General features: G+C 38.1%; 1 long non-coding RNA gene across 5 annotated transcripts; it reads left to right on the top strand.

Annotated features, from left to right (window-relative positions):
• The first annotated feature begins 5565 nt into the window (after positions 1-5565).
• On the top strand, positions 5566-11577 carry LOC122063809. Of its 5 annotated transcripts, none has more exons than XR_006135477.1 (4): positions 5566-6002; positions 10118-10281; positions 10453-10625; positions 11459-11577. It is a non-coding gene; the product is annotated as an uncharacterized LOC122063809 (long non-coding RNA). The 5 variants fall into 5 exon arrangements; XR_006135474.1 differs by lacking the exon at positions 11459-11577 and adding an exon at positions 9917-9961 and having other exon boundaries at positions 10453-11187; XR_006135475.1 differs by lacking the exon at positions 11459-11577 and adding an exon at positions 9917-10021 and having other exon boundaries at positions 10453-11187.
• Positions 11578-21957: the final 10380 nt, after the last annotated feature.

Below are 21957 nucleotides of genomic sequence, written 5' to 3'. Positions count from 1 at the left end.
AGAACTTTGCTGAAAAACCAAGGAAAGTTCATTAAGGATCAACCATATTCTCTATGTGCAAAGCCCACCCTTTCTGCAATCTTCCATCGTCCCTGCAACTCATCTTTAAAAAAAAAAAAAAAAAGAAGGATTTTTTGCAATGAGAAGATGGGAGAAGATAACCAATATCATAGGAATATCTCAATGGACTCCACTATCTCAGATTCAATGGACACAAACTCCATTATCTCAAACACCTTATTCTCAAATTCAGTGGGCACAAAACCCATATGAGACCCCTCTCACTTACCTACAAGTGACTCAATTACAACATGACATTCGGCTTCGAAATCTCTTACAGCAAGAGCCTACATAAGTCTCTGAATTCAAAATCACTAAATTTCATAGATATCAAGGACTCCCCAACGATGTCTATTACATGATTAATCAAGTATGGAAATCACACTGTGGCAATAAGAAAAAAACCTTCAGACAAGATTTGCATACTCTTTCCACAACCCTTGCCCAACATTTTATAAATAAAAAACGTTTTCAATAATTGATCTTCAAAATCATTACCCAAACGAATTTTGATGATGATATTGAATATGAGAAAATAAGTAATTTTCTCAAGCTCTTTGAATTTCTTACTGATTTTCATGAAAAATCGATTTTTCATTAAATCATACAAAATTATCTTTATGAAAAAGCAAGGCATGTACTACCCGAGGAATGCTTTAAGTTTATCAAAAAAAAATTGTCGAAGATAATATTTTTCATTTTTCTCAGATATTACAAAAATATCTAAAAGACTTGTTTTTTTTGTGAAAATTATCTTCGAATTCTTTTTTATCATTCCACTGACTCATGGGATATGCAGACTATCGAATGGGGACTCTGTGGACGAATTGCTTTTCAACCCGACAACACGGAATTTACCCATCATCTACCTATGATGATGCGCACCATGATTTATCATACGTTCAAAAATTGAAAGTTCTGTCTCAGTTTGATTTTTGATATTTATTCTTCTTTGGGCTGGTGAGAAAGAGAACATTTTTATCAACCTTACCAAATATGGATTCTTATTACTGCCAACCAAGAGGCATATATTGGACCCCCCAGAATTGAAGAAGATATAAGTCTTGAAAAATCCAAAATAGTAATCATCGACAAGTCTGAAAATGTGCCTTAATAACATTAAAGAGAAAAGCTTTTGAAGTAGCAGGAGACCGATTTACTACCAAAGTAACCAACGATCGAAGATTATTCTGCACAGACATTCACATTGACTACATGGTCAATCCTCAGCAAAAAACTGAAGCAAATCAATTTGTTGACAATATTATGGACTTGGTACCATTGGACGCACCATTAGACTTACTCTTAGATGTCCAATCTACCATTGCCTTACAATAAGCAATTGATGAAGACTTACTTGGAAGACACTCTTCGGCAGGAATTTTGATTTTATAACTGAGCACAACATTGATAATATGATGGAAGCATAAAATGGATCAACCATGCTGAACCATTATGACATCACACATGACTCTCATGATGACGTCACCATATTTTACCGGAACTATACACTTATTACCGATATTGTAGCAAGTTACTATTCACGGATTTAAGTTACACTGAACCCACGGACTTCAGAGTTCTTTAAATCTGGAGTCTTTAAAAGGAGACCCCCTCCTCAGTTGTGATCATTCAGTTTTTCTTATCATCTCTTTAAGTTTTTCTATAGGTTTTTCTGTAAAATTCTCTTATTGTGAGGTTTTTCTATTGTAAGTAATTTTTGTATTCTGCCCCGGCAGTCTCCAGCTAGAGTTGATTTAATGATAGTATGAGTTATTCTTTTTCTCCTTTGTTATCTTCCAACTCATATTGATGATAAGAAAGCATATTTGATTTGGCGTCATATTGGGTATCTGATTGTTTAGAAGACTTCGTGGAATCATAGCTTCTAAAAAGTTGAGGATTATAAGGAGGATTTTCAGAAATTGAATTCCTCCCTTGGACAGGAGATGAAGAAGAAGATCCTTCACCGAGAGTAGAAAATGATAATCTTCTTTTGAGATATAGAGTATCTCCAGAAGTCAAGCTATCAAAGGTTTGGGGAATTCTTGGCGGTGCTTGAGGTTTTGGCAGGATATCTGTCAAAAGCCAGTTTTCTAGGATCTTTAAGTCATGCCAATTTAAGAGCCTAGGTTCTAACTCTGTTTCATAAGCACGAGGTTCAAAGATCTCAACAATTCTTTTATCAGTTGGTTGTAGCTTTGTATAGGTCATGTTAGTAAGTTCATGAAGACATTTCCATGAAACCGCAAGGTTATGACTATCGGATCTCATTTCTAAATTTTGGGTTTTGATCTTCAGAACTACTAAATCACAAACTGCAGGGTCAGTGATAGAGACAAAATAGTTTGGTTTGATTTTGAACCAAATATGGCCATGTACCATATTATATTCCATTCCTCCTATAAGGACTTTTACAAGATTTTTTATAAATCTTTTATCAAAAAGGGCAGCAATAATTGGTACGTCCATTCCCTGCCTAAACAAAGATGTGATTTCAATTTTTATTAAACCTATATGAATATATTGGAGTTAAGGGTGTTTCTTTTGCAATCTTCTAATTTGATTAATGTTAAAAATCATAAATTATAATGTATTTTCATCAATTCCCCAAGTAGTAGTGTTTCCATTGGCTTGATAAAAAAAATCTGGTGGTCCAGAGATTTAATTTTGAGGATTTGTAGACCTCAGAATGAGAAAGTCTTTTATGTTTGTTAAAGCAAGATAATAAACAATAATAATTGATGGTAATATTTTCTCTAAAAATGTATGAGACAACAATAGAGATTTGTTCATGTTGTGGAACTTGTTGCAATTCTGCTTCTTCAGATGGTTGAGAAGCACTGGTAGAGTGCAGCATAAAAACAAATTCGACATTTGAGTCAGAACAAGCAGAAGTTGAAGCAGTTTCTAATTCATAAAGGATATCTTCATAATCAGAAATCTCTGTTTAAAAAATGATATCAAATTTATTTTGTTCCAAAAATTTGATCATTTTTTTTATGATTATTTTTCTGGTTGGGACATTTATTTGCAAAATGGCCCAATTCATTGCAAAGGAATCAACGGCAATCTTTTTTTGATTTACGTTGTCCGTGAATTTGGGTTATGTAGGTTGTTTACGTACAAAACGCCTTTTTGAGAATTTATCTTTTGGTTGAAACCTATTTTTCCAAGGCTTCCATTTTCACCATTTAAAAATTTTTATTATCTTGTACCTCCTTGAAGGTTTATAATGAGATGGTGGTTTACCAAACTCATAATTGGCTGAATAATATCTTCAACATAAAACTAGGTTAACTTTATGTTTACTTGCCTTAGCTGCTTTGGCTTTGAGACAGTTGTCAACAATAATGCGGAAAACAAAATTGATTCGGTTTCCTAAGGTATCTGAACTTCCCAAACTTGTAAGATATTCAGAATAATTTTTAACACATAATTCATCTCAAGGTGGTGGTAGTTTTGGGAAGAATTGTTGTAACCAATGGTTAGAATGTGTGCCATCTAACAGATGATAATAATGCATGTATGCTTTTGCAAAGTCTTCAAAAGCATTCATGTCATGAAGCTTTAATTTTGTTAAATTAAAACTTATATCATCTATGTAGGTATCAGTGGTCTGGTACCACAAAATTCTGTTTTTATAATTTTAGTAAATTCTTGAAGGATGCCTTCCCAACTAGCAAAGTTAGCTAGAAGGTCAGCCTTCTTAGTTTTTCCTGCATCGGTATTTTGGTATTTTCGAATAAATTGCAGAACATCTCCTTGTAAGCTTTTTGCAATGTATTTAATGAATTTTTCTCTAGACCATAAATTCTTATGATTGGTTATCATTATACCAAATATTTATGCCCAATCATCAATTGTATATTCATAGTCTTTAAAGGGTATATGGGTCAGGTCAAGATAGGTTCCTCCTGACGCAATATTGGTCTTGTTTAAGTCATCTTTTCGTTGGTAGAAATATGTGGGAGTTATGTTTTTAAAATGTAATATAAGTTACAATAATTACACTCTTCTTAACAATTGAATGATCCAAGAACATTACAAACCTGAAATTGGATTTTTGATTCACTGGTATACATAATACAATGAAAAAAAAAAACCTACTTTGGACAACTGTCTTTCCCTTCAATTACTACACTACTTTGGGAGTTGTTTGACTATGTTACTTTTTTATAGACATTCTGCATATTTTTTGTGCTCAATCTTATTATTTCAATGAAAACCAAGTTGCTTGTCTGTGCCAAATGTTTATCTTTTCTCTATGTTGTATTTCTTCTCAGTGAAATCACAAAGGTCACCATATTTTTCATTGAAATCCCATATGTCCATTGTGTTGTAATCAACTATTCGTTTAGTCCTACCTATTCCTTACTCATATATTTGTAGTATTAGTGGTAGAATAAGTATTTACGATTTAAGCATTTTTCTTAACGGGGTCAGGTTTGTTGGGCCAATTGAGTCGGTTTTAATGGGCTACTTAAGTGAGTCGGGCCGGTCAAGCGCCCGACGGGATACTACTCTACGCTATAAATGTCCGTTTAATAAACGGGCTGAGCTTAAATAGGCCAGTTAAGGTCAGGCCTTAAGCGAGTCGAGCTGGGTCGAGTCTACTAGTGCGGGCTCAGGATTGACACCCCTAGCTGATAGGCATACTTCTAAATTAAGTTTATACTAAAAAAAAAAATATAACAATAAACAATTCAATTCAATGTTAAAATTTATATCCATTTCACTAAAAATTATAAAAGTAAAAAATTTATTTGAATTAAATATTAAAAAATATAAGAAAACCGTTTATGAATAGTTTCGATTTCATCAATATATGAAACCGTTGATTAAATGGTTAAATTTTGGTCTTACTTAAAAAATCTTATACTAAACCAAATCAAATTGTTTACATTGAAACTGAACTAATCAATTAACACCCTTATTTTTCATATGCTGTATGTAATATAAAGGTTATCATAAGAACGAAGAACTTTCAGATTAGGGGTCTTATGAAGACTCTGGATACTTTGTTAGATGTTTTATGCTAATCTATTTTTATTTTATACATATTGCCCAGAAAATAAAGAAGAAGAGGGAGTAGGGAGAAATGAGAGCTAAGGTTGTCAATTTAGAGCCGGAATAAGAAACCAAAAGAAAAATTGACCATTTTAATTGAACCAAACCAAACCGAAAGAAATTAGTTAGAAAGAAAATAAGAGTCAATTCAGTTTGGTTTTTAAACTTAAAACCGTCTCTTACCCCCAAAAAAATTTGAACTGCAAAAAAAAGCCTAATAAAATTGAATTTAAACGAAATAAATTAAATACGAAACAAAAAAAAAAACCGTATACTAACCAAATATGTAGAACCAAAATTTTAGAACCGTATAAGAACCAAATTAAGCTAAATACTTAAAAGGCTGAACTAAACCAATTCGAGTTTGGTTTTATTGTTTAAAACACACTCGGTTTTGATTTGTATCATCTCTTGATCAAGAGGACGTGGCTCACTATTCACTGCTTGCACCGTACTGTGTTTGTGGGCTTCCGTGAAGGATAGGATTCCTTTCCATAAAGCTCAGGATCGGAGAGTGATCCAACCGCTGGGTTAACCTCAGGTACATGTGGGGTCACTCTGGGCTCTCCAAAAGAGGAGCCTGGGCTGGGTCGTTAACTATAATAACGGTCAGTTCGTTCACTATTCGCTGTCGAGTCTTGAGTCTCTTGACCTGCCTCTTTTTCTTTTTATTTTTCCTTTTCCTTTTTTTCTTTTTTGCAAATCCATTTTTTCTTGTTCTACTCTATCCTCGTTGCAGGGACCCTCCCTCTACTAAGTTCTGATATTCTTCCTTCACTTACTCAACTAAACCCTAGAAACCTCTCAATCAGTCGATGCAGAAGAATGAAGAACTTATATCACTAGCGCCAACGGAAGGTAAAACTCAAGAGGTTCGATTCTTCACTGTCATATATGTATTTCCATTAACAATTTTAGTGATCGCCTGATGATTCCATACGGTCTTCACTTGCAATGCTATCATGGATTAATGATTGTAGGCATGCACGCATGTCTGTCAATGTCTTGCTAGCTAAAATCCTGCGATTGAATAGAGGTCGCATACAATGTAGGGAACACTGCTGAATCGATAAGTATGACAGTTGATGCAAACTTCTAGGGTTTGTTGATGAGCAGTTTTGTCGGTTTTTATTATTATTATTATTATTGTTATTTTAATTTTAATTTACAGAAACTATTTTTAAATGAAGCAGAGCAATATACGTACTTGGTTGTAGACATGGTTCTAAGTATCAGTATCGGATTGCCCAAGTTTGGCAAATCCCAATACCTGGCCGATACTGTATTGGTTGAACGGTGTGGACCAGGGGTAAAAAATGTCAAAAAAAAATATTTTTTAAGGTAAAGCAGGGTTCTGTCCGATAAGGGCGATCCAATACCGATCTGTGCCCATACCGTAATGGGTTTGGGGATGACTGATACACGTTCCAATACCATGCTCTAAAACCATGGTTGTAGATGAAGGTTTTGTGTAGGTGCCTTGCCAATCAAATAGATTGCAGATAATTCCATGTTGAAAAATGTTTCATAAACAAAGTTGCAAAATACCTTTATTTTGTTTGATTTTTGAAACTTGGTTTTCCCTCCGACAAGCTTTTTGTTTTTTGTGTTGCTTTTGAGAAAGGCACTTTAGTGCGTGGATTTTAGTCCCACATTGGAAGTGGAAGAGAATGACAAGAAGTTAATGTATAGGAATGGGAATCTAAAGGTAAGGGTTTCTTACAGAGAGGTAACTCTCCTCACTCATGTCTGTGTTGCTACAGTGTGAATTTCACACACGAGCGAGCCAAACCAGGGCTTTAATATAAAAATATTATTTTGCTCCAGCCTGTTTGTGTCTTAAACGATGCCACTTTCAGGCCATTGAGAGCCGTCCAGAATTTTCAGCTCTATCTGCCAGATGACGTTGTCCACATCTCGTTACATGTCGTCTAAAGCTCACTCGAAGCTGTTTTCAACGGCTATTTTCAGAAAGTCACCTCTCTTGGGAAGGATCCTTTGAAGGTGCTTTTTAACGTCTAAAAATAGGGGTTGTCCCTGGCCATTCAAAAGATTCTTAAGTGATATTTTCTCTCAAATGCTCTCTCTCTCTCTCTCTCTCTCTCTCTCTCTCTCTCTCGTCTTGATTGCTCTCCTACAACTTTGAGTTCGGTTTTGAGATTTCACACTGTTTCCATTGGTGTTCTTGTGAGTTTGAGCCCAACCTAGTAAAACTTGAAGGGGTTTGCAATAAGAGAGTGCACTACTACTACCAGAAGCCATAAGGCTGTTGTCTCTTGGAGGCCAGTTTGCATTCTCCCAGCTGCACCAATAGGGGGGCGTCTATGGTCTTAAGGAAAGTGCCCGTTGGTACACCTCATCCTTCATCTTCACAATCTGGTTTGTTTTGATTTACTGGAGCAACACTTTCCTTCTAGCAAATAAGTCATATATGTCTCAATAGTCTATTCATTACTATTTTTTGACAACAATTCAAGGTGTTGGGCACTTTGATAATTTAAGGTTTTAGAATTTAGATTGAATTTGAAATTGAATTAGAGGGATGTCTCTTTAAATAATTGCAGTTCTTATGATGTAAGAGATTGACATTGTTGAGAGAATTTGGATGATTATGGATGTAAATAAATACAAATATTGCTTAAAGTTGTGTTTGGTTGCTCCCTCTGTAAAACTTTATACAAAACTTAACATCAGGATAAATGAAATGACAAAATGATTGATCTCATGTTTATTTCACTATTTAACAAAATAGTGTTGCGTCTAATCATATCATAGCATATTATCATACTATTACATAAAAGTACGAACTATCTATCTTTGATATACTTTTTCACTTGATCAAAGTACCTTTCTTTATGTAATTTATTATTTATTATCAATTGTAGAGGGAGAACCTCAGCACAATGGTAAGGTTGCTCAGTTGCGACCAAGTGGTCATGGGTTTGAGTCGGGAAACAACTTCTTCGCAAAGCGGGAGTAAGGCTACGTAAGTTATGACCCTCCCTAGACCCCGCAGTGGCAGTAGCCTTGTGCACTGGGTACGGCCTTTGCTACTCTCCCTCTCCCACATATCTCTATCTCTCCTTGCATTGTTGCATCCCCCTGATTCCTCCTTCCCTCTCTCTTTTTCACATGTTTCGCTTTTCTCTCTCCTTCACACGTTTCTTTGTCTCCTCACTTCCACCTTCAACTGCAAGTCTACAACCCTTTCCTCTAATGTCTCTGCCTCTTCTTGCATATTTGGGAACCAGATTTCCACATTTGTCCAAGGTTTTAAGTAATATTCCATATCCGCTGATACGAACTATTGCACATTATATCTTTAAGGTGCAAATACGATACCTAAAAAGAAATTGGTATTAGTAGATAAACAAACCTTATCCTTTATATATAGTCAATTGAATACACTTGTTTTGTCGTACTTTGTTCTCCTTTTTATACATGATATATTTTACTTTTTACTTATTTATAGTGTTTTATGCTTCAAATCTGTATTTTGCATGAACCTGAGCATTTCCATATGTTTCTTGACCATTTCCATACGTATTTATAATGTATCTTTCATTCTCTGATACAATATAATGTCTTTTAACATCAATCTTCTGATATGATACCCGATACCGATAAACCCTTAGCGTATCTTTTAACCTTGAATACTTCTCTCTCTCCTTGCATGCTTGGAAACAAGATTTCCTTAAATCCCCACGAGTCTACTCAAGATTATTTAGTTTAAAGACGTTTATGCTCATGTGTCCTCAGCAACTATTTAGTTTTTGAAGGTGGTATATTCAGCGACTTGATGCTGTTTGGTATATTCAACAACCTGATATTGTTTGGTCCCTAACGACTTGATGCTGCCTATTTATCCGTGGAATTTTCTGTGAGACATCTATTTGGGAAGATCTCTATTTGAGGCTCGTGAGTTCTTTTGTTGTAGCTATTGGGAGCTACAGTTTCTGATGGAGTACCTTCTTTGGGAAGGTCTTTGATGTAGCTATTGGATGCTACATTTCTAATTTGAGATTATATGAGAGTGCCTTCTTTGGGAAGGGCTTTCATTGTTGTTGGAATGCCTTCTTTGGAAGGGCTTTCGTTGGTATTGGATTATTTGGAGTGCCTTTTTTGGAAGGGCTTTCGTTGCTTTTGGAGTTGCTGATGGCTTTATGACTATTGATTGGAGTTCTCTTTGTGCTCGTTGGAGTTCTTGTTGGTCCAAGCTAGAGCTTTCTATAAGCTCCAGCTTGGGAGGGAGAGTTAGAGTATATGAGAGCATGTATTAGTTGGACACCCATAGCCCTCCATACCGTGGGATTATATTTAATACAAGCAGTTAGTTTCCTATTGGGTTTAGGATAGTTCTTAGCTAAGTTAGTTAGTTTCCATTTTTTATCATGTCTTCTACTTTCCTATTTGGGTTATGACTATGTAATAGCTAGTCTATATATTGAATGAAAGGGGAAGTCTCAATCACAAGGTTGTGACTCCCAAATTACACCAATCTCGTTGTCTCTCTCTTCTTTCTTCTTCTTTGATTCTGGTTCTCAAATATTAACTGGTTGCAACCTGTATCCGGGTTTTGTTTTTAGCATTGTTATTCAATAGATACTAAAGTATGTGTATTCTCTGCAACTAGCATCACTTCAATTTCAATTTTCTGGATTTACTGATAATTTCTTGTTGGAGATATGGTTCGTTAAGATTTTAATTTTATTGTAAACTTTTTTTTTTTAATGGAATTTTCACACAGGGATATTGATTGATACAATGGATTGCAACTTTGTAACAGATAATACATGCAGTGCAGAAAAAAAAAAAATGCAGTGCAGTACAGGTGACAGAGGGTTATGTTATGATCTTTGAAAGGGAGACACATATGGGCTACTTCTATATAGTTAGTCAAGCTGTGTTTTTTGGCGACTAACTAGGATTTACGTTCTTGATTACAATAGTAACTTGCTGGTTTGGACTGTTATTTCATGGACTGCAGATTTATCCTGGTTTTTCTTCCCAAAAGCACTCATTCGGTTTCTGCAACAGCATTGTTTCTAAAGTCTTAAGATTACTTGGCTGTCACTTTGTGTTCACTTTCTGTTGAGGGCTGGTGGTGCCATGTTTGTTCTTTGGCTTCTATATCTTCTCTCTCCTTCACAGGTATTCACTACTCTTTCACACAAAATCCAGATGGCTTTGGTTCATTATTTCCTTCCTTCTAGGGAATCCTTTACTCTGAACTTTCATAAGATGGCAGAGAACTTGATTCTCAGCTGCTTACTGTTTGTGAAATTAAAAATATGCTTATGACTGTGATTATACTGTGGACAGAATTCCAGGGATGAACTTGATCTTATTGGTGGCCTCTGTAGATGAAAACTTTGGCAGTGACTTTTGGTTACTTCATCTATGTTCTCCTATGCTCCCTATTCAATGACCATTTGAACATTGACGATGCAGCTCATCATCTGGTCAGCATTCTTGGTATACCTTTTCTATGAAGGGTGAGAACTTTGTTCTCCTGGTAAATTTATTCGCATTCAAGAAAATGCCTTTTTCTGTTTAAAGTATTACACCTGATTTGTTAGGTTGTTGAAGAAGCAGATTTCTAATATGCACCCTTCCTAGAAGGAGGGATATGAATATAATGTTCTGGAACACAAGAGGGTGATAGGTACTTTGGTAATTCCATAGCTGTTTTGGTTCTTTCTGCTTCATCCTTAAACACTATGAACAGAGGCAGAGAAAATATGTAAAGGGTATGGGCACAAAAGTTGAATGCACTAGAGAGAGGACATTTGGAGAATCAATTGGCATATATCCATAAGGCTGCTCAACATTGAAGAAAGAAGAAACAATGTGTTCAATACCAGAAGCAATGGCTTGGCTTATATCAATTGATATTTCTATGATTTGAGGCTTGTATCCGGAATTCTGGATCGAAATTTCCCCTGCTAGAAAGCTTTTCTTTTTTCATATCATGAGTGTTAGAAGTGAATATTCTGTACATGACGTATTTTTAGCACTCATGCGATGATATTTTTAATCTTTTGTTTTTTTAGGTTCTGGGGTATGTCTTACTGTGGGCTGAATTGCATTTCTCAAACCTCTACTTGCTCCTGCATTTGCATGTGATGTACTGATGTGTCTATAAAATATTAGATTTTTTTTTTTAAATAATGAAGTCCATGGAGATCCCATTACTGGTTCTTTGCTTGATAGTGGTTTGCTTTGCAGCAGTAAGTAGCTAATTATATAGTTCTTTCTCTCTCTCTCACATACACACAGTTTACCAGCCCTTTAACGTGTTGGATTCATCAATCATTGTTGCATGCAGTTTGCTTCTGTTCCACAAACTTGCCATGCTGATCTTGAAAGTAAATGCAACAACAATGGATTTGAGAATGGAAGGAATGTTGTTCTCTAGATTCAGGTCTTTCACTTTCTACATCTCCCCCCCCCCCCCCCCATATTCGAAATTTAAAAGTGAATGCTAATAGTTATCTTAAATTATTAATTACTTGAATCGACATCATATTGTGCAAACTGATGCTTGGGACCTTCTCCCATCACTTTTTTGTTTGGTTATCGCTATTTTGTCCCATTTGTTGATGATTGCTCTGTACTACTTGGGTATTTTTGTTGAAACATAAAAGTGACATCTATGATGCTTTTAAAGTTTTTTACCATATGGTATGTAGTGTGCACCTAATTTGACACTAAGCTCAAGATTGTCCAATCTAATTGGGGGTGAATACATTTATGGGGGGCTCCAAACCTTTTCTACCGATAATGGTATTGTCCCTTAGCTTGCAAGTGTTGATACCCCCAAACAGAATGAGGTGGTTGAGAGGAAAATTGCCATTTGTTAGAAACGACAAGAAGCTTGTTGTTTAGCATGCATGTCCCCAAGACTTTCTGGTCTGATGTTCTTGCAGCTACTTTCTTGATTAATTGTATGCATTACTCTATTATTGGATTTAAATCCCATATGGAAATCTTGTCTCCCAATGCTCTGTTTTTTGTCTCCCTCTGAACGTGTTTTGGTGCGTGTGCTTTGTTCATATTAACAAATCTGTGTGTACTAAGCTTGATCTAAAGGCTCTCAAATGTATCTTTCTTGGCTACTCTTTTGCCACAAAAGGCTACAAATGCTACCATCCCTCTTCCCAGAAGAGGCTTGTCTCCGATGATGTTAACTTTTATGAGTCCATTCCTTTTTTTCTCTCCCTTCATACTCCTTTAGAGGGAGTGTGGATATGACAGTGAAGAGGCAGTTGATCATCACCTGTTGCCCATTCCTCCCTTTCTCTATGATGTTAGGAAACGCAGGGGTCTGGATGTTGATGATGTGCCCACATCAAAGCCAGGGGGAGCTGGGTACAGAAGGGAAACCTAGCCTTGAGGTAGGTCAGAAGCAAAAGGAGGTATTGGTACACAAAAGAATATGGAAGGAAGACCTGCCAACAATCCTCTTTAGATCCACATCCTCTGCCTACCAGTCTGAATTAGGTAACACTTCTTCTCTTCCTTATGAGTTTGATCTCCCCATTGCTGTTCAGAAGGAAAAAGAGCTTATACTAACCCTATACCCAAGTTTGTTTCCTATGATACAATCTCTCCTACAAGTCTTGCTTATATGGCTGCTCTTTCCTAATCTATTATTCCCAAGAATGTGAATGAGGGCATGACTAGTCCCAAGTGAAAGAGAGCTATAAATGAGGAGATGAGGTAATGCAGGAGTAGATTACAAGTAACTAACTCCGCAATTTATAACCCCAAACAATACAAATAGAAGTAAGAAACAAAGAAATAATACCATCAAATAAATCCCCAAGGATACAATACCCATATAGGAGCAAAACCAGCCCAAAACCTAACCCGATAAGAGAGAGAAAGACCTGTTATAGAGCTGGAGAGAGGAAGGTGCGGCCAGGTCTGTGGGAGTCCGATTGAGCTGTACTTTTGGGTGTAGATAGTCCCTAGGGAGGGCACAAAACCCCCCAAATATGAAGGGCTTCTGACGGCTGGTTATGGAGTTACGCACTTTCTTGATTTTCAAACCTAAGAGAGAGAATGTGAAGAATTCTGCAGCAACATCAACTTGTCTTCTTCAGATAACCTTCAAGAGAGGATCGATTGATCTTCTTAAAGTATAGAACCAGTCCTCCAAAGGATCTGTAGATCAGATCTCAAACTTGGGTAGCAATGAGGGTCGATTGACTTCAAGAACTCTTTGGCTGGCTGATTTTGATTTTGTATGCTTTAACAGGTCTGAACTTCTAATAACAATAAACAGAAAATAAAAATAGAAAAAGAAGAATCGATGGAGGGTTGAGAAGGGTGAAAGAGAATAAAGGAATGGGTATCTCACCCCTCAGGTTTTGGGTATCACACCCCTCAAAGGTTTAGGCATCTCACCTCTCAATAACAATTTTTTTAGCTAAAGAGTAATCACTCAATAATTCATTTATTCAAATCTTCAATTATGAGTACATAGGCTCCTCTATTTATAGAGGGCATAATAGCAATCAAACTACTTAGGAGCTAGTTTCCCAATAGGACTAGACACTCCTACTACAACTAGGAGCTAGTTTCCCAATAGGACTAGACACTCCTACTACAACTAGGAATTCAAAATAGGACTAGGACTTGACTTTATGACTCCAACATGGAGTAGAACTAACTAACTAATAGTCCATATAGGACTTTACAACCGACCAATGGCCTAATGGGCCTTTATTGAATTAAATAGCAACTAACTAAACTAATGAATTAAATCCCGTTTTTCTACCTTCTACCCATATTTTAGGCCCATTAAAGTAGCCCATTTCAAAAAAAACCCATGGGATCAAAGGCCCAACACATATATAACACAACCCAAGGCTTATTTGCAATAAAATAAGCCCAAGTGACTTATCTACATCAAAGGGTGAGAGGCGAGGTCATGGCCAGGCTTGGGCTGCTCTAGAGCGGCAGTCGTGGAAAGTTTCTTGCTTAGGGTTCGCTAGGGGTTTCTCTAGTGTGCATTGTCTTCAACCTCTATACCGAGAAGTCAAGAACAGAGGGCGGAAGTCCAGCAAGCTGCAGGAACAAGAAGTCACTCCCATATCCTTTGATAGGCCTGAAATTTCAGGTGAAGGGTCACCACCCAAGGCCCTATCAACTCCAGTTAGGAACAAACAGAAACAACAAACGAGGAAACTGATCAAAGGATCTGCAACAGAGTTTGGCGGAGGAGATGAGATCAGTACCTGAGTTCTGATTGCAACATTCAATAAGATGGGTGTTGGGGAACAAGGTCCTGGCCTCCTGGGATCTTAGTAACCTATAGTGGAGAGATATACACCCATGGTATGAAGGTTCTGAGATAAGGAAGGAGAAAAGAACAGAAGAGGAAGGAAACAACAGTACACAAACTCAGCTCAAGGCAGCAACCAACGGAAAGTTTCATCCTCTGTTCAAAACTGTCCAATTTATATAAATAAGAAATAAACAAAGAGACTCCTAACCTTATACTAATGGATTTGAACACTACATACAACATAGCCTACTCAAAGCAAAACATGATTAAAATATAAGGAATAAGAGATTATGAGATAAGTCCCAAGTTCAGATCCTTCCAGCAGAAGAGGACTCTATCCTCTTTGATGTTAAAAGCAAGATGTCTATGGTTCCCTCTAGATATGTTGATTCTCCTAGAAATAGACTTATCGTTGTCTCTTGGGACCTCACCCACTCGTTCTAGTCCGGGTGAGGTTTTGTTCAGTTGTCTTTGTTTTTTGTTTCTTTCTTTCCACCCCCTTCTTCTGGGGTGAGGGGGGGACCTGGTATCTCTTTCTTCTTTTGGTTATGAATTATTTCTTCACCAAAAATAAATAAATAAACCCTACCAACCCTTGTTGGTTCAAAAATCCATGTTGGGCCGGCTTTGTTTGGGCCTGGGTTTCCATACCCGCTCTTATCAGTCCAGCCACTCTAAAGCCACTGCATTAACTTGTGTCCGATTTATTCTTCATTATTTTCCAATTGATTCTTTGTTAAGTCGTAAGAATTTTTGCCACGTTCAAGGCTTAAACGACCTAACTACATAAAGACAAAATATGGTGAGACAAAAACAAAGGGCCAGGTCCAATGATACAATAAAGCCAAATAATATTAAAGAAGAAAACAAATATCATTTTTTGGGAGGGAGGGGGGACAAAATAACAAAACAAGTCCACAATGTGATCAGTCCCCGAGTCCTCAAATTATAGACAATGACAAGATAATCAGAGTTGACTAGAACAATACCTTGGTTTCACTGAACTCAACAAGGGTAGGAAAAACCCATTTTCTTCTTCTCCCTTCACTACAAAATATCAATGAGAATCAAAATCAGAATTCAAAATTCTGCGGAATGCTAAGGAAATAATAAAGACACACGCAGCCATGAAATAGTGTGTAATTTGCCCATCTGTGCAAGTGATGCATGTTTTGTTGCTAACTAACCCAGAAGGTAAACGTAACAGAGAAAATAATAGGCAAGCACATAAAATAGTCGATTCAACTTAGTTTATTTAGTTTATTAAGAGGGGGGGGGGGAGGAGATTAGAGAAAACATCAAGTCAATTGAGAAGCTGGACAGGTCATTAGGGTCTCCCAACAGATTAATCATTCTATTCACTTTGAGAAGTTTTCTCAGAGATGAACATGACACTTCCAGCTAGCACAACAACATAAATAAATAAAAAGGGACACTTCCAGAAATTCATGTTGCAACACAACCTAGACTTCTTGGCCCATCGTTCTTCACTTTGTTGCTCATCCTCCTCCTTAAACATTAGCCTCCACAATTAATTTACTTTATGGGAAAAACAACACAGAACAGCATCAGCTCCTTACAACCCATTTGTTTATCAGTTGGTTCCATCTGAAGCTAGAGCCTAGAGGTACATGAGGGCCAGGGGGAATGCAACCCAGAATTGCTCAACCTATTCCGCCAAGAACTCATTTCTCTAACCTAGTTTTGCTAAGGCTGATATGAGTTGCCAAAGGCTAAATAAATCAGAATAATACCGGAAATCACATATCTCATAATTCTTCTTCTAGTGGACTTTATACCGCTAGAAGGATAGTTCCCAGACTCTCATATTGGTTAGGAGCTCAGAGATTATGATTATAAGAAATTGGAACTAGTAAACAGGATACTTGGTACTGTCAGGACTTTCCTGCTTAAAAGTAGTTTTTACTAAAAACTAGTAATCTAACTGGAAAACTCAAAAGGTGGTGGAACTCGGTAAATCTGGTCCAAGCAGTGGTCATAGTAGTCTTTTGACCATGTCTGCGACCTCTGCATAAGGTTAACAACATGACATGGAAAAGGTTATAATAGTACTAGTGGGGTGTGCTTTAGTATCTGTTTGAAGGAATAGATTTTGGAGATAAGTGGAGAAATAAATAAGATGTGATTTTTAACAGCCTCATTTTCATCAGTAATAGTTGCACAACAGGACAATTGATGGAAAAGGCCTTAGGGAGAGAGGGGAAATCGCACAAGAGGGGGGAAACGAACGAATTCACTACTTCTAAATTAAATTCACTCTAATCCCAAACATTGAGTTTATGCAAGTATTTAAAAGAAATTAAAATAAGTCTCCTACTTAGACTCTAACACTGCAATTGAATTGACTCCTACTTAGACTCCCAAAACAGATTCCTACTCTCTATCTCCTACGTATCCTACCCAAAGACAAACATGAGAAAATAAAAAAACATAGGGAAAATTACGCCCCCTCCCCTGTAGTTTGCCGAAATTACACGTGGATCCAAGGGTTTGAACGAATTACGCCCCCCTCCCCTAGCATTGACGGTGTGAGTATGCTGTTAGTTTTAAATAGAAAAAGACCTTATTACCCTTTCGTGGAAAAAGATCTTAATATTCATAGGACCATTATACCCTTTTGTGCTCACATACCAAAACATTCAAAATCCCTTTAACCTGGGTTTGAGAGCTTTACAAATCATGGCAACCTTTGCAAGAAATCGCAGGTGGAGAAGGAGCCCTACATCTCCGGTGAGCATCGATTCCCTCTGATGAAGTTTTGTAAGGGAACCCTTAACCTGATTTCCCTGATTTTATGCCTTTTCTGTATTTGGGGAATGAATTTAGGGTTCTGGGCGTTTGTTGACGTTCTTTGCTCCTCTAATTTGGATCTATGTTGGTGTGGACAATCATTACAAATCAGAAAATGGTATGCCTATCTAAAGGGTTGGTTACCGAGGTTGGAAGAATTACTAAATTCATGCTTCACTGCACTGCAAAAAAAAAATCCAAATCCATGACACTCTTGATTTACCGGGTGTACTGTATACAATCCCATGAAATACTACAGATTTGATCAACCAAGAAAGCATTTGGGAGTGGTAGGGCTCATTGGACTTCGGCATGAAGGATACTGTGATCAGTACTTCACCAAGCAAGACGGAAGCCATTTAATTCATGTAATAATTTACATACAATGAGCATAGCAAAAGGCTTTTGAAATAGGCACGACTCACAAGAATAGGAATGGGAATCAGAAGTGCATACATTGTACTATCTCCAATTGCTGATTAAAAAAAAAAATAATAAAAATGAAAGCAATGGAGATGATATGTTCATGGTGAGAGCTCTAGCTAGCATAAGCCATTGCTAGGGCCAAGGTTCAAAGAGAGACAGGGAGTGCCTAATACCGATAAATATTCTGATGCAATACACATAACAAAGGACATGGACCTGGTAGAATAAAAAACATAACAGAATCCATGGATCAGACCCAGATAATTGATGCAATACACATAACAGAGGACATGGACCTGGTAAAATAAAAAAACATAACAGAATCCATGGATCAGACCCAGATAATTGAGCAACAGCGAGATGATGGGTTCGCTGTGGAGTTCGATGTCGCAAGGAGTTTCGAGGCTGCTATCTACTCTGATCTTCCCCACGGTGCTCTCTGCTATGTTCTCTGATCTTCTCAATTTAGCTGAAGCATGAGGGTTGAAGGATGAAGCATGAGGTTGCAGAAGAACTAGGTTGAAGAAGAACAAAATACAACCCTATTTTGTTTGTTTTAAGGGAAGGGTGTATTAGTAAGTTCATCTTAATATAAGGGCATTTTCGGCGTTAGGATATATCATATAAGGTGACGTCATCAACTAACAGCCCTAATTTCACGGTAACTAACGGATTGGACCTAATTGTAAGAATCTTTCAAACTACAGGGGAGGGGGACGTAATTCGTTCAAACCCTTGGATCCATGTGTAATTTCGACAAACTATAGGGGAAGGGGGCATAATTTTCCCAAAAACATAATATAAAACTAACTACTTCCAAACCTTGTTGGACCAAAAACCCGGGTTAGACCTGTTTTTCTTGGCTCTTGGTTCCAAAGCCGGTCATGCTGGTCCAACGAGGTAAGACCAGCCACATCTACATCAACAATTTTTTTTCAAGCCTTGAGGGGCCTACACCAAGGGGAATTCCTCCCCCTTCTCATTTTGGTCAATTAAGTCATAATGATAATACCCAGCTAGGACAAAGGTTGGTATATGGCTCCCTTAGGGTTGACAAATGACACTTTACTGTTTTCTGAGAGGAATTTAAAAGCTATAAAATAGTCTTCTGAAGCATTTCCTGCGCTGAGCACATCCCATGTAAGAGTAAAATAACATTGATGAACTTCACCTCACACTATTTACTACCTCTTTTGTCCCTATTTACCATTCCTTCCTTAGCAGTAGCCAAAGCAGAAGAAAGTCCAATGATATTTTTATTTGCAGACGACAATGCTGGTATTGTAATTTCCGTAAGTGTTGCGGATAATCAATTTTGTTTTATTTGCTGTGTGGAGAAAAATAAGGTCTAGGCTGATCGTTAGGTTGAGTTCATTGAGGATCAATCAGAAAGGGTTCAGGGTTGAGAAAAGACGAAGATAAGAATCCGAAAGAATGATAGAAATCCATAATACTAAACAAAAAACAATAAGAATAAGGAGGAGAATAGTAGATGAGCAAGGATTCAAGAGAAAAGAGGAACTTTACTTCAGAACACCTATTATTGAAATTTCCGGTCTCTGTCAGAAAAGTAGCTCAATTTCATTCAGAAGGCTGTAATATTAGACCATATATCTTCTTATGTAGGATCTTGGTCATCCAGCCCTTCTTAGACTACAAGGCTACAAGCTGACTTCTTATGTGGACCCAAATATTACCTCTACAACCATATAGCTAAGACTCACCCAAATTAACGACTAAAATGACTATTCAGATCTATGGCATAGCATAGTCAAACAGAAGAATTGTAAAAATAACCTCATCATGCAATTTAAGAGAATTAAAATAAAAACAAAATCCAATAGTTCAGCTTCCTCTACAGTAAACCTCGTTAAACTTGTGTGGTTGGCAGGACCTAAAAGGGGCACATATGGAGCCATGGCCAAGTAAACCTTTGGTGGCATTTGTCATGGTTGCTCTCTCTCCCCTCTCCTTTTCTCCCTTGCCCTTGAGGTCCTCTCTCGTTACATTCAATCCTCCACTGACCAACACCTTATCTCCCCTATTCCCAAGTGCAAGTCCCTCATGCTCATCCAGCTTGCTTTTGCGGATGACCTCATGATTCTTTCTAAGGCCGATCATACCTCCATTTCCTCTATCATGTCTTCCCTTCATCTCTTCGAGTCTCTCTTGGGCCTCTGCATCAACCTCCTCAAATCGAATCTCTTCCTCTCAGGCGTCCCTACCTCTTCTCAAGCTAGGTTCCTCAATCTCACTGGCTTATCCCTTGGCTCCCTTCCCGTCAAATACCTCGGCCTGCCCCTTTTCTCCTCTCAGTTTTCCGCCCATCATTGTTCCCCAATCTTTGACCAGATGAGAAAAAGGCTCCAGCTTTGGAAGGGCAAGCTGCTCTCCTATTCTGGTCGCCTGGTCCTCATCAAATCGGTGCTCCAATCCATGTACCTCTACTAGTCCAGCGTCTTTTCCCTCCCTTTAGCTACCTCCAAATCTATTGATTCTCTTCTTTGCTCCTTCCTTTGGAAAGGTGGTGACTCCTCCAAATTTCTCTACCCACTCAGTTGGGATCGTGTTTGTCTACCCAAAGCGGAAGGAGGTCTTGGTTTGCACAAGATCAAAGACATTAACTCCGTCGGCATCCTCAAGCTTGTTTGGAAAATTGCCTCCAAGCATCCAGCATCTGGGTTGATTGGGTCTACTCCTACCTCCTCAAAAAGGATTCCTTATGAACTGCCCCTTGTTCCCCGGATGCCTCCTCGATTTGGCATTCCATCCTCATCTCTAGATCAGCTACCCTCCTTGCCATCTCCTGCTCCATTGGCAATGGGCTCTCCACCTCCCTCTGGCTGGACCCCTGGCATCCTCCTCTTCTTGATCTCTCCCAGGACCATCTACTCCTCTAGCCTCCCCAGATCTTCTCTTGTGGCCTCCATCTCTGCTAGAGAATGGTCTCCCCCCTTGCCCTCCCCCCTTGCCAACCTTTGGTCTTCCCTCCCCCCATTCCTCCTAGCCATCGTGGAAGAGGAGACAAGACCATTTGGCTGCCCTCAGCTACTACCTATTCTCTTCCGCCTCTGCTTGGAAGCTTGGAATCACATTCGCACTCCGGGTACCCTTGTTCCCTGGCACAACATTATCCTGCTCAAAGGTCACATACCCCTCCACAGTTTCATTGCCTAGCAAGCCTTATTTAACCCTCATCTCCCGCCATATTCCAGTCTCCCCCTCCTGTTGTTTCTGCTGGAATGGCATGGAAGACACCGATCACCTCCTTTTCTCCTGCCCCTTCTCCCTTTCGGTTTGGAAGAGGGTGCTTGCATTCATCTGGCCCTCCCATAGATGTATCCTTCCCTTGAGTAGAGAATGGATATGGGTTGACATGACATTTCGAGGTTCCTCCATTTGCAACACAATCAGAAAGCTCGCCTTCTGCGTCACCATTTATCGCCTCTAAATGGAGCGAAATCTTCGAAGATGGACTCCCAATCTAGATCTTTTGGCAAGATTTGAAACGCCATTTTCTATGATGTCTCTTCCAAGATGGGCTGGCCTTCTTCAACGTTCTGTCCCTGGTACCCTGAGGAGCAGGCTCATTGTTCTCTTGGGGCCTTGGTTCCCCCCCCCTTTTCTCCCCCCTTGTATATTCTTCTCCTGCTTGGTAAAAAATTATTTATTCATCCAGAAAAAAAAAAAAAAAAAAAACCAACTTTGGTGGCCTTCTTAGCACTAGGTCTCCAGAAGGGTAATGCTAGTCTGACCAGCAGATGTCAATTGCATTAACATGCTGCCTGCCCCTCCCATAATTATGTAGCTTTCCATCAATATTTAAGAGAAAACAAGAGAATGCATCGATTGTAGCATGCAACTTGTGCTACTTGTAATACATGCCAATGTGTTCATTAGATCTGTTTCATGTTGCATTTCAAATTTCTCTCTGTAAGCTAGCATTGTCTACTATAATAAATACTCTGCTTGCCTATAATGGGACTGTTTTTAGCAATTGGTGGTTGTTATACTTCTGCACTGCTCAGCTGTTAGATGTCACAGCAATACCAGTTTCCAACTCTCCCCCACCCCCCACCACTTTAGCTACTGATATGAAGTTTTCCATGGAAAAGGCATCACTCATGAAAAAAAAAAGAGAGAATCTAAAAGTGATTACACCGCCATGCCATGAAAACCATTACTTAGTTATTGAAGAAAATTTCAAACTGTGATAATAAGTTAATCATATTAAACTGCATGAAGTAATAGTAAATAAGTACTACAATTTGGGGGCGGGGGCGGGGGCAGGGGGG

The sequence above is a fragment of the Macadamia integrifolia genome, unplaced genomic scaffold (assembly GCF_013358625.1).
Source record: "Macadamia integrifolia cultivar HAES 741 unplaced genomic scaffold, SCU_Mint_v3 scaffold1458, whole genome shotgun sequence".
NCBI classification, from domain to species: Eukaryota; Viridiplantae; Streptophyta; class Magnoliopsida; order Proteales; family Proteaceae; genus Macadamia; species Macadamia integrifolia.
Note: the sequence above shows the minus strand (reverse complement) of the source record. Positions and strands in the feature narration are given on the sequence as shown.